A 14,468-nucleotide genomic window follows, 5' to 3' on the forward strand; every position below is an offset into this window, starting at 1 on the left:
AAAATGGTGTGTACCATCAATGTCCTTCTGTTCCATGTAGGTTTTCAGTCATAAACTATTGATTTTGATGATTTTAATGAAGTGACTGCGAAAACAATGTCCATTCAAGTGCACATAGATTGTGTGTCTGTCATTGCCTTTTGTACTGACCTTGGTGGTCTAGGTGTTGGGTGTCTTCGACTGATTTTTATTCAAATGTAACAGATTGCAAGTAAAGGAATCAGACATTTGAATCAAAATGTCATTAGAATAAAACGTTTGTGTGATGTTTGTAACGGACAAATTAAATAAGCTAGTGCAATTTAAATAGAGTGTTTCCAAACACTTAAGGTCCACTGGGCCAAGAGTTGCCCAATATGTGGTTCATCACCCAATCCTCAGGAGGAAATGTAACTTTTTATGGTTTGGTGATTTGGTAGAAAACTCATACGATGCGATTCATACAAAAATTGCTTTGAGAGTGTGTTAGATTCATATTGGCTGTGTTCTTGCTTTTGTGTGTTGGCTAAGCTGCTCTCTGTCTCTGTTGTCTCGTGCATGTTGATGTATGACTATACATACATTCCTGTTTCTTTACGTGTGTGTCAGGAGTAAAGGTGGACTGTATGTTTGGGCAGGGTGGACATTAAAGCCGCTCATGCACACACATGTGCAGGTCTGTATGGAGCAGCTGTCGACCTGTTTGTTGAGAGTCTTCCTCTCCTCTCTTCTTTTCTTCTCCTTTCCTTTGGGAAATGGCCATAACAACTTCAAAGAACATTGATTTATACCTACCTTAATAGTACCGGTGAGAGGGAGAAACAAAATGAGAGAGGGACGGGGGAAAAAACATGAGCTCTTCCCAAATCTTTGTGAGCTTTGCCGTCTCTCTAGACTAGTAACGACGGTCATGAATTGTGCTCTGACCCCGGAGTTGCCTCTTCTCCTTGCTCTCCTCCTGCCTGAGAAATGAAAGATGTGTCCCCATCGATACGCATCTGAAACCTTGTTCAGTGCCACAATTGTCCCTGAACTTTTTTTTACTGTTTGCCCACACATTGATTTACAGCCCTTTATCCACACACAAAAATACATCTGGTAACATATTTGGAGGCGGAACAAAGGGATACTTAGTCTCAAGGATTTAGTTTAGTCTTCTGCTGTTGTCTCCATCATGAGCCCAATACCGAGAGGTATATAGTTTTTTTTTTTTTAATGTTACTGTATGTAGTAATGTTATACTAACTCAGAGATTCTTAATTTGCCCTAATTGTGAAGCAGTATAGCTTGCATGATGGATAAGGCAATTCCATAATGCTTTGCAACATTTAAAAAAGAAAAAAAAAAAAGAATCTGAGATGGTGGAAGAAGTCGAGTAAAATAATTAATATATACTTTTTGTTTTATTCAGTATTGAAATATATAGTAGGAAATTATGGAAGTCATTTTCTGCCACTGAATAAAAAATAAAAAAGGTAATCACAACTTATCTCTGCCTTTTTTTCTTGCAATGGGGAGTTTATATCTCACAATTCAGAATTTTCTTAAAGAGATGCAATTAAAGGAATGTGATTATCATGCACATCTCGTCAGTAAAGCCGGTTCTGTGATTAGTAGTAAATCAACATCACGTGCTTTCAGATGGAGCAGCATTTACTACACATAGCCCTAATTGACTGATAAACTATAATACATAAACAATATTGTGTTCATTATCGCAGGAGATTCATCGGCGATCATCACAGAACTAGATGCGCACGATAATTGCATTGGGTTATTTGCACAGCCGTAATATAAACCTATAATTTCAATTTATAAAAGCAGAATTGTGAGGTATAAATTAGCAATTCTGACTTGTTCTCTCAGAATTGTCAGTTTATATCTTGCAATCCTGACTTTAACAATTAACAAAGCATTGCTAGTGTACTTTTTCCCCCCTCATAATTGGACATGATTACTCACATTTGTAAATTTATATCTCAGAATTCTGAGAAAAGAAGTCAATATTTTGAGATATAAACTTGAAATTGCGAGAAAAAAAGTCAGCATTGTGAGAAATAAACTTAAAATTCTTTAAACACTTTATTTCTCACATTTGTAGGTTCATATTCCCCAATTCTGGACTTTATAACTTGGAATTGTATATGTATATATCGCAAATCTGAGAAAGTCAGGATTGTGAGACATAAAAAAAGTTTATATCTTGCAGTTCTGACCCTGTGACTCACAATTGTGATTTTATATCTCCCAATTCTTTTTATAGTTATATCTCCCTAATAAAAAGTTTGAATTGCGATATATAAACTCACAATTTAAAGAAAAAAAAAAAGAGAATAGTGAGCTGAAAAGTTGCAACTACCTTTTTTTTTTTTTTTTGCGGGTACGGGCTTCCATAGGAAACAATTCCTTCCAATGCTATCTCACGACCAAGGACATCCAAAAATATTTAATTGAAAGAATTTGCATATTAGCTTAGCCACATGCTAATTTCAGAATAAAATGTAAACATTAGACCTTTTGAACCAATTCATTGGTGGCCATTTTGGTAACAGGCAGCTAAGATAAGGACAAAATCATCAAAAATATTTGCTAAATTCAATATACAAAACAATCAAACAAACAGACACATACACAAATAGTTTTATAAATTTGCATGTTTATTAAAATCAGGAAAAAAATATTTTTCAGCAATGTTTATGTGCTTTTTACCAACAAGCTAATTGGCTCTTTCAACTGAAAGGCAGGATTTCCTCAGATCATTATATTTAGCATTGTGGCTTCTCCTGTTCATTGTTTAATGGGTCTCTAGCATTGTCAAGTCTCTTGTGTGGTTCAAAAGATGTTTGCTGTTTATGTGCCACATAAGTGACTATTAACAAAGTCACCCGTGAAGTACATCTTAAATCTGTCACTTGCAGTTCTTTTACAGTCACTAGATGGCTGCCAAAGGGATCCAAAATTAACACTTAACTAGTGCCAAACGTGAGTAAAAAGTAGCTTTGCAGAATTATTTGCCAGTTGGCTGGTAACTTTATTTTGGCAAAGTACAAAACTGTTGTCATACCTTGATCAGCCCACTATGCTCTCCTAGTCATGGATGTTTTCCTTGCCCTCATGTTTAAAAAAAAGTTCTATAGCCGAGAATTTAGTAGTTCATGTTAAAAGAGCTTATTTTCCCATTTGATACATGCAGGCTAAACATCACACTGATGTTAAAGTTTATCACTTCTACTAACAGCATGCAGAACTACCTCCCACTACCTTTCTCGTCTTTCATCCATCCATCTCTCCCCCTCTCTTCAGCTACATGTTGCTCCTCTGTGGCATTCTGCAAAGCCATATTTCATTCACACACAGATCAACTGAACTCCTCTATTCCCTGTGAAAGAGTGCATTGGCTTCCTGTATTTGTGGCTTCTGGCTGGATTGGGAGTGAGTTACAATAGGATAAGCAATGCAGGTCTAGTGATTACAGATAAAAAAAAAAGTAGGGAGAATATTATGTTCATTAAAAGTGCTTGATGTAGCTTCACAGAGCTTGGGAATTTCATAGAGCAGAGAAAAGGCAGAAGGTTTTGGAGGATTGGACTTAATCCCTTATTCAATATGGAAACAAAAATTTGTTTCCTTATGGTTTATGTAGATTGAGTCCACCATCCAGAATCTGAAACCTCTTGGAGCCTATATCCGCCTCTGTTCCCATTTACTGTCATGAATCCTGACTTACTGTGGTTAAGTTTAATTAAAAGCATATTTTTAATGTTTTCCTGCACATTATCAGTTTTCAGGTTGTGAGAAAACTCAGCATGAATATTGTTTTTGTTCAAGGTGTGTCTGAAAATACAAATGATATATTTAATGTCAACATGAATTCAATTGAAGTGAAACACAATATTCAATGAGAATAAATGTAGGGTGGGACTCAAGTTTATCTTTTGCAAATTGGTTAGATTGTAAAAAATTACAGGGTTTGGAAAAATAGCATAGTTGTTACATATAAATAACATTATTAATACAAGATAATGGGCAAGGTAAACATTGTTTTAAATAATGTTCATGTAATGATTGATAGTCCAAGTATATGTATTAAGAATATATAGGGTTAATTAAAATGATTATCGAAAACACTATGTTTTGTGTAGATAAGTAAGAGGGTTTGTTTGCTTCTGTTTGGAAATGCTGTATCATATTTAAGTTAGCTGGCAGTGAGGGATTGACATCACTTCCTGTGCCCTACTCCAGGCCCTTGGCCTGTTAACAAAAGTGTCAAGGATCAAGTATTATTCTTGGAAATATTTCTAGCTTCAGTGTAAGTGGGCACTTTAGAAGTAATTTGAGAACCCTCAATGCCAGAAATGTTCTTGTTTTGAATTTCTACAAGAGCATTTCCTGCCTTTCCATGTGACCTCATACCTCTTCACCATGTTTCACTCACTCTTTAAATTCAATAAAGTGTCTGATAAACTGCTTCTGCTGTTCTTTCTGAATCAATTACCATGCTCAAACGCTGCTTTGAGTATCTGCGGTTTGAGATAACCCTCTGTTATTTTACCCTGAAGATTTAATCTGCGTGAAAGCAGAAATAATTCTCAGAAGAGCCGTGGACATAAAAGCAAACTGTGGCGTATTAGAAGTGAAGTGAAAGGGAAGTGCCAGAATCCCTCTCTAGTTTCTGCTGTCTGTTAAAGCAATACTTCAAAAGTCCTCATTTACTCACCCTCACATCATTCCGAACTTGTGTTACTTTCTTTATTCTGTGAAAAAGCAAAAGAAGAAACTCTGAAGACTGTGCTGGTTGCTGATTTCCACCAAATTACAATGAATGGGCACTGAGCCTTTCCAGCTTAAAAAACAAACAAACAGTATTTGTACTCAATTACTCCCCTTAGTGTGCTTTCACACTTGGTTCACTTGCCTAGTTAAACCCGAGTTCGGTTGCTCCTCCCTCCCCCTGCCCCCGCTGGACTGTGTTCATATTATAATATTTGAGTCCGAACCGCGGTTCGCTTGCGTCATCAAGCATGCAGCTGTTTACCCCGTTGCTTGGTAAACGACAGTGCAGAAGGCGGTAAATGCATAACATTACTCGGCACTTTTATCTATTACGTTTTTTAACTGTTCGCTTTGTTTATAAAGCTTCAGTACATAACAGCACTTGCGTCTGTCTTACGAATGTACTGAAAATGCACTAAAGAACATTAAAGACGAACATAAATGAGATATACAGCTCTCTGCTTGCAGCGCGTCAGTCACGCTCATCAGGGCAGTGAATGAAACACACACACAAACACACATTTTCATCAAACAAGTTGTCATATAAAGCGGTTCACTTCCGCGATTTGGTACGATTGCGTTCACATAAGCAGCGAACCGTACCAGAGTTCACATTAAGCTTACCCCAGACCACCGTTTTTAAGCAGACTCGGATACGGTTCGCGGGTGCGCTTCCGAGTATGGAAGACAGCGTTCACATCATCCAAACGAATCGAAGTCTTAATGTTGTTTCAAACCTTCAATGGGTCCACTGTTATCCTAACGTTCTTCAAATCATTTTTGTGAAATGTCCCTTTAAAAGGTGGTTTAATTCTCACACAAAGATATCATGTGACTTTAGAAGACTTCTACAAGTCCACTGGTCGCTTTTTTTCGACTAACTTTCTAAGTTGCTCGCACAGGAAGATAATTTGATTGCATTTCTTTTTCTACTACACTGGATTAACCAATGCATGTTGATGAACTTTTATTATCAAAATTTATAGTAACAAATGTGGTTAAAATTCAACCCTTTGTTTTTCATCAGTAGTATTATTTGTAATTTGAATTTGAGATATTGTCGTCACGTTTTACAATTGTCTGCTTTGTTTATATCTATACACCTTTCACTTGTTAAGACCAAAATAAAAGATTCACTGTTATTCTAATTTAAAAACCACATCAATAAAATAGTAGGCTACTATGACAAACTAGCTTATATAACATTTATTATGGACCCGGAATATTACCGGGTCACCTTCTGTGTGAACTCAAACACGTCCCAGGATTTATTCTGCCACTGATCCCGGGTCGGTGACCTAGTAACATTGCCGGGTTCAGTCCTGGAATGAGCTCTATGTGATCAAAAGCCAGAAATAATGCCGTAAAGGCTGTGTTGTAGTGATGACACACGTTATCGCGTGACTCTTACCACGTGTTTTGAAGGCAGATCAGCATTCACGACAAAAAAATAAGTAAATATGTGCAAACTGTAATGAAGCAGAGATCAGTTAGCTCCTCACTTTCCGCGCTGGCGCTAAGATCGTTCGCAAGCTTAAGTGAAAGTTAACTCGTACATTACACGTCAAATTCTGATGTTGCATGTCTTTACAGGACCTTTATGTTTTTTGTGTGAACGCCCGCACATATTCCGGGTAATATGTGTGAAAGTACAAAATCTAGTGACCTGGGAACAATTGCCGGGACACATTACCTGTGTATTTTCTGGAATCGCAGTGTGAAAGGGGCTTCGGATGTACACCACATGCTGTATTATATAGCCAACAGACTCATAAATTACAGAATGTTTTGCAGACACTGAGGAATCAAATAAATAACCATAATTTAAAGAAAGCCTTCATGGTGTAAAGTGAGGTAAACGGCAAAGATAACAAGCTTTTCAAAATGAAAACAAAAAGAAAGTAATACTCAATGTTGACAGGACTTGTTTTCCCACAAGGATACTAACATGTTCACCTTCTCTGGTTTAAGAAGCGGTCTTTACTTTAGCTTGAAAACCCAATCCTCCGTCCACCATCCTTTCCTCAATGTTCATGTCATTTTTCCCACGTGTGGCCTGCACCTTCGAGCTGGTGTTGAGGTTGCAAGTATAAAGTAGGCTCTACACCTGAAGCCCTTGCACTGAAAGTGCCTCTGTTCATGTGATCAGTGAGATCTTCTACAATGTGCCACAGCTATGTAACACGCACTATATGGAGCAGAGCAGGCGCTTTGGAGCAGCACCATGCACTCACACATCAAATTGTAACTCACACATTGTAACTCAAAAAAATCTTCAAAATGTCTACTTTTGTATCCTACAGAAGAAAGAAATTTTGAATCGACAGGGGTTTTCATTTTGTTGGGAACTATGCCTTTAAAGCTCTCCTGAGCAAAATATTTTTTTTTTCAGCCACATCAGGTGCAAGGGGTTCTTCGTTTCACATCTCTCATTTTCTCCCACTCAGTGAACGCTCTGAATAGTTTCTGTGTTGTACAGTATGGAAGCTCACACACGTGCTCCCACGTAAAGCACTGGAAAGTCATGCGTCGATGCGTCTCACTGCATGAGCTCAACGGGGAGGTGTGCTTTCTCACACACTCTTACTTTTGTACACACACACTACTGTGCTACCATCTCTGTTTTCTGCTGTATCGACTCATTTGGTCAGAACAGTGTGGGAGGTCGGTTTTGCCCACAACCTGCCATTCAGGTCATTAAATTGGCAACTGTGACTTCGGACAGTGTTTGTATTTCCCCACCTGAGAATTTGTGACAGGATGTGTGTGTGGTTTCTATGAACAGGGGTGCAAATGCAATATTTTTGCAAGTAAGCGAGATAATGATGATGCTGGAGATAGAAGTGAATTTTCTGTAAATGGCTGGGAGCTGTGTGTGTGTTGTCAGAAGCGTGTGGTGTAGACCCAGTTACAGATGTGGTGTGGGTTTGTCACTCAGCATCAATGAAACAGGTGCATGTGGGCGTCAGAAACACATTTGTCTTTGCAAAGCAACACAGGCTTCGGCAGATTGTCACGATCACGTTTTTTTTTTTTTTTTGAAGCAGTACATGTTTACGTTACACAGTTGCTCTGGAGCTATAAAACATGTATTTGTGAGAAATACATATTGTTTATGGTGTTCATGTATGGCTTAGTTTGGGTCAGTGACAAATAGGTGTGGGTTATAAAGAAAAGTTTAAGGTGAGACACTGCAGGCAAAAACACTGTTTTTTCAAGCACCTGTCAATTTTGAGATTTTGGGCTTTTTGGTTTTTCATAAAGTGCTTTTTCAAATTAGTGGAAGAAAAAACATCTAAAAGACACTGTTAAGTGTTTCTTTTATATCACTTTATCTGTTTGTGTCAATAGATTTCAATTACAAAACATATTTTTAAAGGCCGTTTTCTCAAAATGAGTTTTTTCTTCAACACTGAGCCATAAATCTCCAATTCAGTAGCACTTACACACACCAAACTTGACATTTTTATTCCTTTCTATATTCTGAAGGTTTTTACAGAGGGATTTGTTCATATATATTTTCCTGGATTATATACAACATTTTATTCCCACCAAAATTGTGAAAATATATTGTTTTCTGGCTGTTCAAAGTATTTTCTGAATTATGGAGTGACAAAAAAAGATAACCAGAATTCCCTCTGTAAAATCATTTGACTCTAATATGTGAAAAAAATTAAACAAAAAATTTGAAACTGACTTCATCTAGTGTTCAGATTTTTGCACTACAAATTTATGCAAATTAGCACATATTTCATAAAATAATGCCTCATTTGCATATTTAAACATAACATTTTTGAAAACTTATAATACAAAAAATCTTTGCAATAATCAAGGTAATCAATCAACTGGGTAAGTAAGGTGATAACTATTAGTTTTTTTTTTTTCCCTATTCACCTGCAGTGTCTCGCCTTAATTACTAAAAAGGTAATATGGTATAATTAGTAAGTAAAATGTAGTAACATATTTACTAGTGATGTACAAAACTTTTTTTGTTTTCCTAAAACTGAAATAAAAAGTTTAATTTAGCCAAAAACCGACATAAAAAAATGGTTTACTTAATATTCAAGTAAGTCATCAAATATAGTTAATAGTTATGTATATTTATATACTATTTTTAATTGGTTGTTAAAATATAGACATTAAAATGGTGTCTATATATATATAAAAAAAAAAATTTACAAAAAAAAAAAACATTTTCATGACAGAACTTCAAAATATTTTCAGTTAGAAATTGTTTGGCTATTTTTTTTCAATCACTATCCAGTAATAATGAACACCAGGCAAATTCAAGGACATTCATTGTTTAGAAAAATGGAAACCCTGGTGTGAGCGGAACAGTGATGTATGATTAAAATCACGTCTTTCTCAGGGACAACTAGTCCAAATAGGCTGTAATGTGCTTTTACATTACCATTTTTCCACCCTCTCTCTATCCAGCAGTTGAAATACTTTGCACGGACTTGAACACAGAGTAGGTGTTGTTGATGTGTAAATGTGGGCAGTCATATGTTAATGCATTCATCTGTTCAGAATGACCTGTTTTTACATTTTATTTTTCACTAAATCGTCTTTTTGCACTGGATAGGGAGTTTTGAGCTCTCAAAGCTTCAGAATATTTTCACATTAGTGAATGTGGATTTCTCAAAATCAAAGATAATTAAATTTTTCATGATATGACACTTCAAATTTCGATTTGACTTATTTAGCACTTTTTGGACACAGACATTGCCACCAAACCTGAAACCTCCTATAGAGGCGAAACAAGGCAACGAAACCTCCATGAGGGTGAAGAAGAAACCTTTTGAGGATCAAAGTGTAGAGCTGGTAGAATACAACATCAGAAACCAGATCAGAGGTGTATCTGAAGTGTTGGGTTTTGAAGGTGTGAGAGAGCTAGGCTGTTTTTTTGAGCCTTCAGGTCTGCTGAGCTGAACAACAGTGTCTCTTATTCCTGTATTTCTGTGGGCGTCCAGCCTGGAGTTAGCAGACAGCCACAGACCCTAACAACTGCTGGATAGGGCCAGTTTGTCCTCTGCTAGCTAAAAGAGAGAGCACAGACACACAGAAAAAGCAAAAAAACATGTGGAGATAGGGCTATGCGATATGACAATATATATTGATGGGAGAAATAAAAAGTCAGTTGTTTCATATTATGCTCTGTCTCTGTTTGTGTAAGAGGAATTATATATATAAGAAAGCGTATACTAAATGCCTAGCTGTAAATGTAAATGACATTACTACATTGCATAGCATATTGTCATACTTTTTACTCCACTCAAAAAAATTATTAAAAAAAAATTAATAAAGCATAGTTCCTAGTAAGTTTGAATTTAAGAAATTGACACCTAGTCAGAGATAAAATAGGAATTGGATGTGCTATTGATGAATGAGTCGATTTTTTTTTTTGAATTGAAGCCGGTCATCAATTCATCATATCTCAATAAAAGTATTCATTTATTTCATTATATATTTATTATTAATATTATTGTAAAAGGGAACTGAATTCAGCATTATAAAAAATTGTAGCACTTAAAACATCAGAGCATCATAGACAAAACCTTGGGAAACACTGTCATCATGAAAAAAAAGATATAACCTTGAGATGGTGAAGATGGGTCAGGGGCACAGTTTTTTATTTTATTTTTTATTACTCTTTCTACTTTGCCCCTATGCTGGATCAGACAGCCTCATTTGTCCTTCCAGATAAGGACAGACCATTGGTCCGGCAAAGGAGAATACAACAAAATGCATTTATTTGAAATTCATCTTGAGAATGTGTTTTTATTTTATTAAAAAAAAAAATTATAATTACTATTTGTCTTGCATTGGACTAAATGTTTCTCCCAAAGCTCAGCAGGAAACCATAAATGACACATATTTCACTCACCAGTTTTCTCTTCAATACATATTTTATGTTTTATGGTCCTCAACAAATTGAGTGTCTTTCCAGATAATTTGAAAGAATAATCCTACCTCATCAATTCAGAATAAAACTCTCCCCCATAAGACTAGTTTATAATTAAATATCCATATTAATATATACTCTATTGAAAATGAATGTATTCAAAGCATTCAGGTTTGTTTTTTTCCTTGTGGGATTCTGTCGCATGGTTTCAAAACATCCTTCTCCTTAGTATGGGAACGCACTTTTGTTTATGGCCCCTGATTTCAATTCCATTTTTGTTGGAAAATCACACAACAAATGGTCTGCTTCCCTCTATTATTCTCTAAATCATCCATATTTTCTTCCCTGAAACACTTTGTCTTCTGGGCCGTTTTCCCCAAGCAGTTAAATAAAGAAACAACATGGCTGCCCAATAAGAGCTGTAATCTTTTGGCCGTCTTCCAGACTTTGGCTGGCTGGTGCTTGTTATTCCTCTGCTCACTCTGTGAAGGAAAAAGTGAGTTTGAGTGATCTCAGAGATTGGTGAGGGACGGAGGCGTGATGCTGTTGGTTAGACAGGCAACAAACTCTGTTCCGCTGGGAGGAAGAGGAGGTAGTGGAGGAGGATGGAGGACTGAAGTCACACATGTGACTGTTAACCTCTTTATCTGGGATTTTTAAACCTTTCATTCTTGATCTGCGTGTTCTCCCAATTTGGCTGTTCCTATTAGAGCACATCAAAGTGCAGTTTCCTTGCGCAACGAATTGATGTCAAGGGTTATGTGAGCCTGAAAGAGCCAGCAAAAAAGAAAAACAAAATGAAATTCAGAGGTCAAACGAGTCCTGAATGAAGGCGTTTTTGTCATCACAAAAGATACTGTTTGAAGGTTTGGGGTCAGTAAGAATTTGTTATATACTCACTAAGGCTGCATTTACACTGCCGTTCAAAAGTTTGGGATCTGAATGATTTATAATCGTATTTTTAAGTTTGTAATGTTGATCAAGGCTGTATCTATTTAATCGAAAATATAAAAAAACCTAATTTTGTCTAATATCCTGATTTAGTATCAATGTTGGAAATGTTGATCAAATAAATACAGCTTTGAAGAGCATAAGAGACTAAAAACATTAAAAAAAAAATAAAAAAATCATACTGATCCCAAACTTTTGAACGGCAATGTATTTGATCTAAAAGTAACAAGTAATATTGTGAAATTTTAAATAACTGTTTTCAGTTTTTGTAGGCCTTACAATGAATTTTGTGATGGAAAGGTTTTCAGCAGCCATTACTCCAGTCTTCAATATCCAATGATCCTTCAGAAATGTTTTTTTTTTTTTTTTTTTGGAAATATTTTAGCATTTAATTATTTATTTGTTTGTTTATTTGTTTATGGTTCTTTTTGGTCATTTGGAGACCTCATACCTTTCATTATGTGGAAATGAGTGTACCTGTTGTGTTCTATGCAAGAAAGGGAATCCAATTTAGAATGAGCAATCAAAATCTGTCTTTAGATAACACTCTGTTTACCTGAATACATACATGTGTCAATGTCTGAAGAGAGGAATCACTCTCTCTCTCTCTCTCTCTCTCTCTCTCTCTCTCTCTCGTGCCTTTAATAGTTTCCAAATGTTTCTCTGATCATTATCGCAGTGTGTTTGTGTGTTTGTTGTGTTTGAACTGAAACGTGAGAGGTGTGTGTCCCTGTGGACAGAGGGAGAAAGAAAGACCTGTAGGAGAGCTTAACCTCAAGCTTTCTCATGGAAGATTACATCCTCAGGAAAAGAGTTTCACTCTTTGTGTCACTCAGGGCGGTTAAGGAATGTGAGCGTTAAAGTGGCCATTTGTCAAAAAACCTTGTGTTTCGCAATCAAACAGAAAACTTCAGGTTATGTTGACTATATATTCAGGGTCAGGGTTTGTGACCTTGATGACAGTAAGACACATTTATGAATATGACGACCAAGCTCCAGTGGCCTCATGGGAAGTGTCCATTGGGTTATTTATGTGTTGTGGGGCAAGATTAGTTGTGTGCATTATTTATTTATTAATTACATGAAAATATGTATGTAAATGCCCTTTGTGTTTTCATTCAAATTCTCTTTTGGGAGGCTGATAACCGTGACATGCAGGAGCCACATGTAGTATATTAATGTGTAGGCTAAATTTGTATTAATAGTGAAAATGAATGCGAAAATCTAATTTAGTTGGGAAAACTTAACAAAAAAAAATTATTCAGAGGGAGCTGAGACAATTATCATTATAAAAAATAAAAACATAAAAGAAAAGTGACTTTTTTTAATATAATGAATTTATGTTACTATTGTTCCAGTTCACTTAAAGTTCTCATATTTTTTATTTTATTTTCTGCAGTTGTTAATAAATGATAAATAAAATATCTAATAATTTAGGCCTGACTTTAAATTATGGCTATAATTACTCATTTTATCCCTAGAAATTAAAAAAAGTGTCAGTCTATCTATTTATTTTAAGTGCTTAATTAACAGTGACACCATTAATCAAATATTATGTTATTTCCACATTACTTTAGAGATTACGTTTGGAGATTTAAAAAATATTACGATTACAGATTTTAAGGTTAGAATTAATTACAAAAACCTGTGTGATTTAATGATAAGCACTTAAATTGATAATATATGAAAATTAGGACATAGTTTTAAGTTGACCCATCAAAATCTGGAAAATCCTCCCAGTTTTACTCTGTTCAAATGACATATCATGGTGATTTAAGCAAATTAAACATTAATATTTCTCAAAAACCTGTCTTGGTTATTAGTACTAAAATTAAGATTTAAAAGTCTGCTAAAATGACTTTCTCTCTCTTTTAAATTGGATCAGCTTATTTAATTGAATAAGATGCACAGGTTTACAGCATAGTAAGTTTTTTTTTTTTTATCAATTATCAGAATAGTTTTATGTGACACAGTTTAAATGAAATGCAATAAAAAGTTTACCCTCTATATCATTTTTCTTTAAAACTCATTGGAGACACACTGGAGTCTGCTCATCTTCATCGGCTGATGGGTAAATGCATGGTTTCTTTGGCAGGAGAGACATAAGCATAGCTTTAGGGAACTCTGTCTGCATGGTCAGCACCACACACACACACACGCTCACCCTCATGGGTCCTTCATCTACTAGATTTGGTTGCTGATTACCTCTGAGCTCAAGAGAAACATTCTTCATATATCCTCTCCTGTGATCTTGCTGCCATTTGGCATGTCTGTGTTTGTAGTTGACCTTCAGCTGGAAGGTGCACATCTTATTAAAGCACAACCTAAACATAAATGTCGGTCTAACGCCCTGCGGCGAATTAGACAAGACAAGTCTTGTGACCATTCGGAACGGAACTGCACCTTGAACCTTTCGGCCATCATTTCAATGTGTGTGCCAAGAGGGTCATGTTTAACATTCATCACCAGTGGCTGAACCGTATCATTAGGTGCTGTTATCTTCACACAGTGCTTGTGTTCTTCTCCTCATTATTCCATGATCTCTTTGTGTGTTGTGTTTCAAGGTCATGGCTCGGAACGTGTGGCTATTCTGATTCTTACGGTACAAACATATCACTGCTTGTTTCTGTGGCAACAGCCCCGCTGACCTCCTCAAATGTGGGCCAATTAGAGGAGGCTCTGACATACTGTAGGAGGGCACTATACCGTGTGAAGCCTTTTTGCTTTCTGAAAGTGACTAAGAGGATAAATATTCCCATTTACGGAGAGAGAGAGAAGATTATAGAGACAGTAGAGGCTATTAAAGAGGACAGATGGGTAGAAGGAGTCTTGGAAATGAGTTTAAAGTATATTATAGTTT

At 36.0% G+C, this 14,468-nt stretch overlaps 1 protein-coding gene across 2 annotated transcripts in view; it reads left to right on the plus strand.

The window, feature by feature from the left end:
• LOC113098461 (transforming growth factor beta receptor type 3-like) overlaps positions 1–14,468 on the plus strand; it is a 109,161-nt gene that overhangs the window by 30,206 nt on the left and 64,487 nt on the right. The window lies entirely within an intron of this gene.

Source organism: Carassius auratus, chromosome 6 (genome assembly GCF_003368295.1).
Source record: "Carassius auratus strain Wakin chromosome 6, ASM336829v1, whole genome shotgun sequence".
NCBI lineage: Eukaryota > Metazoa > Chordata > Actinopteri > Cypriniformes > Cyprinidae > Carassius > Carassius auratus.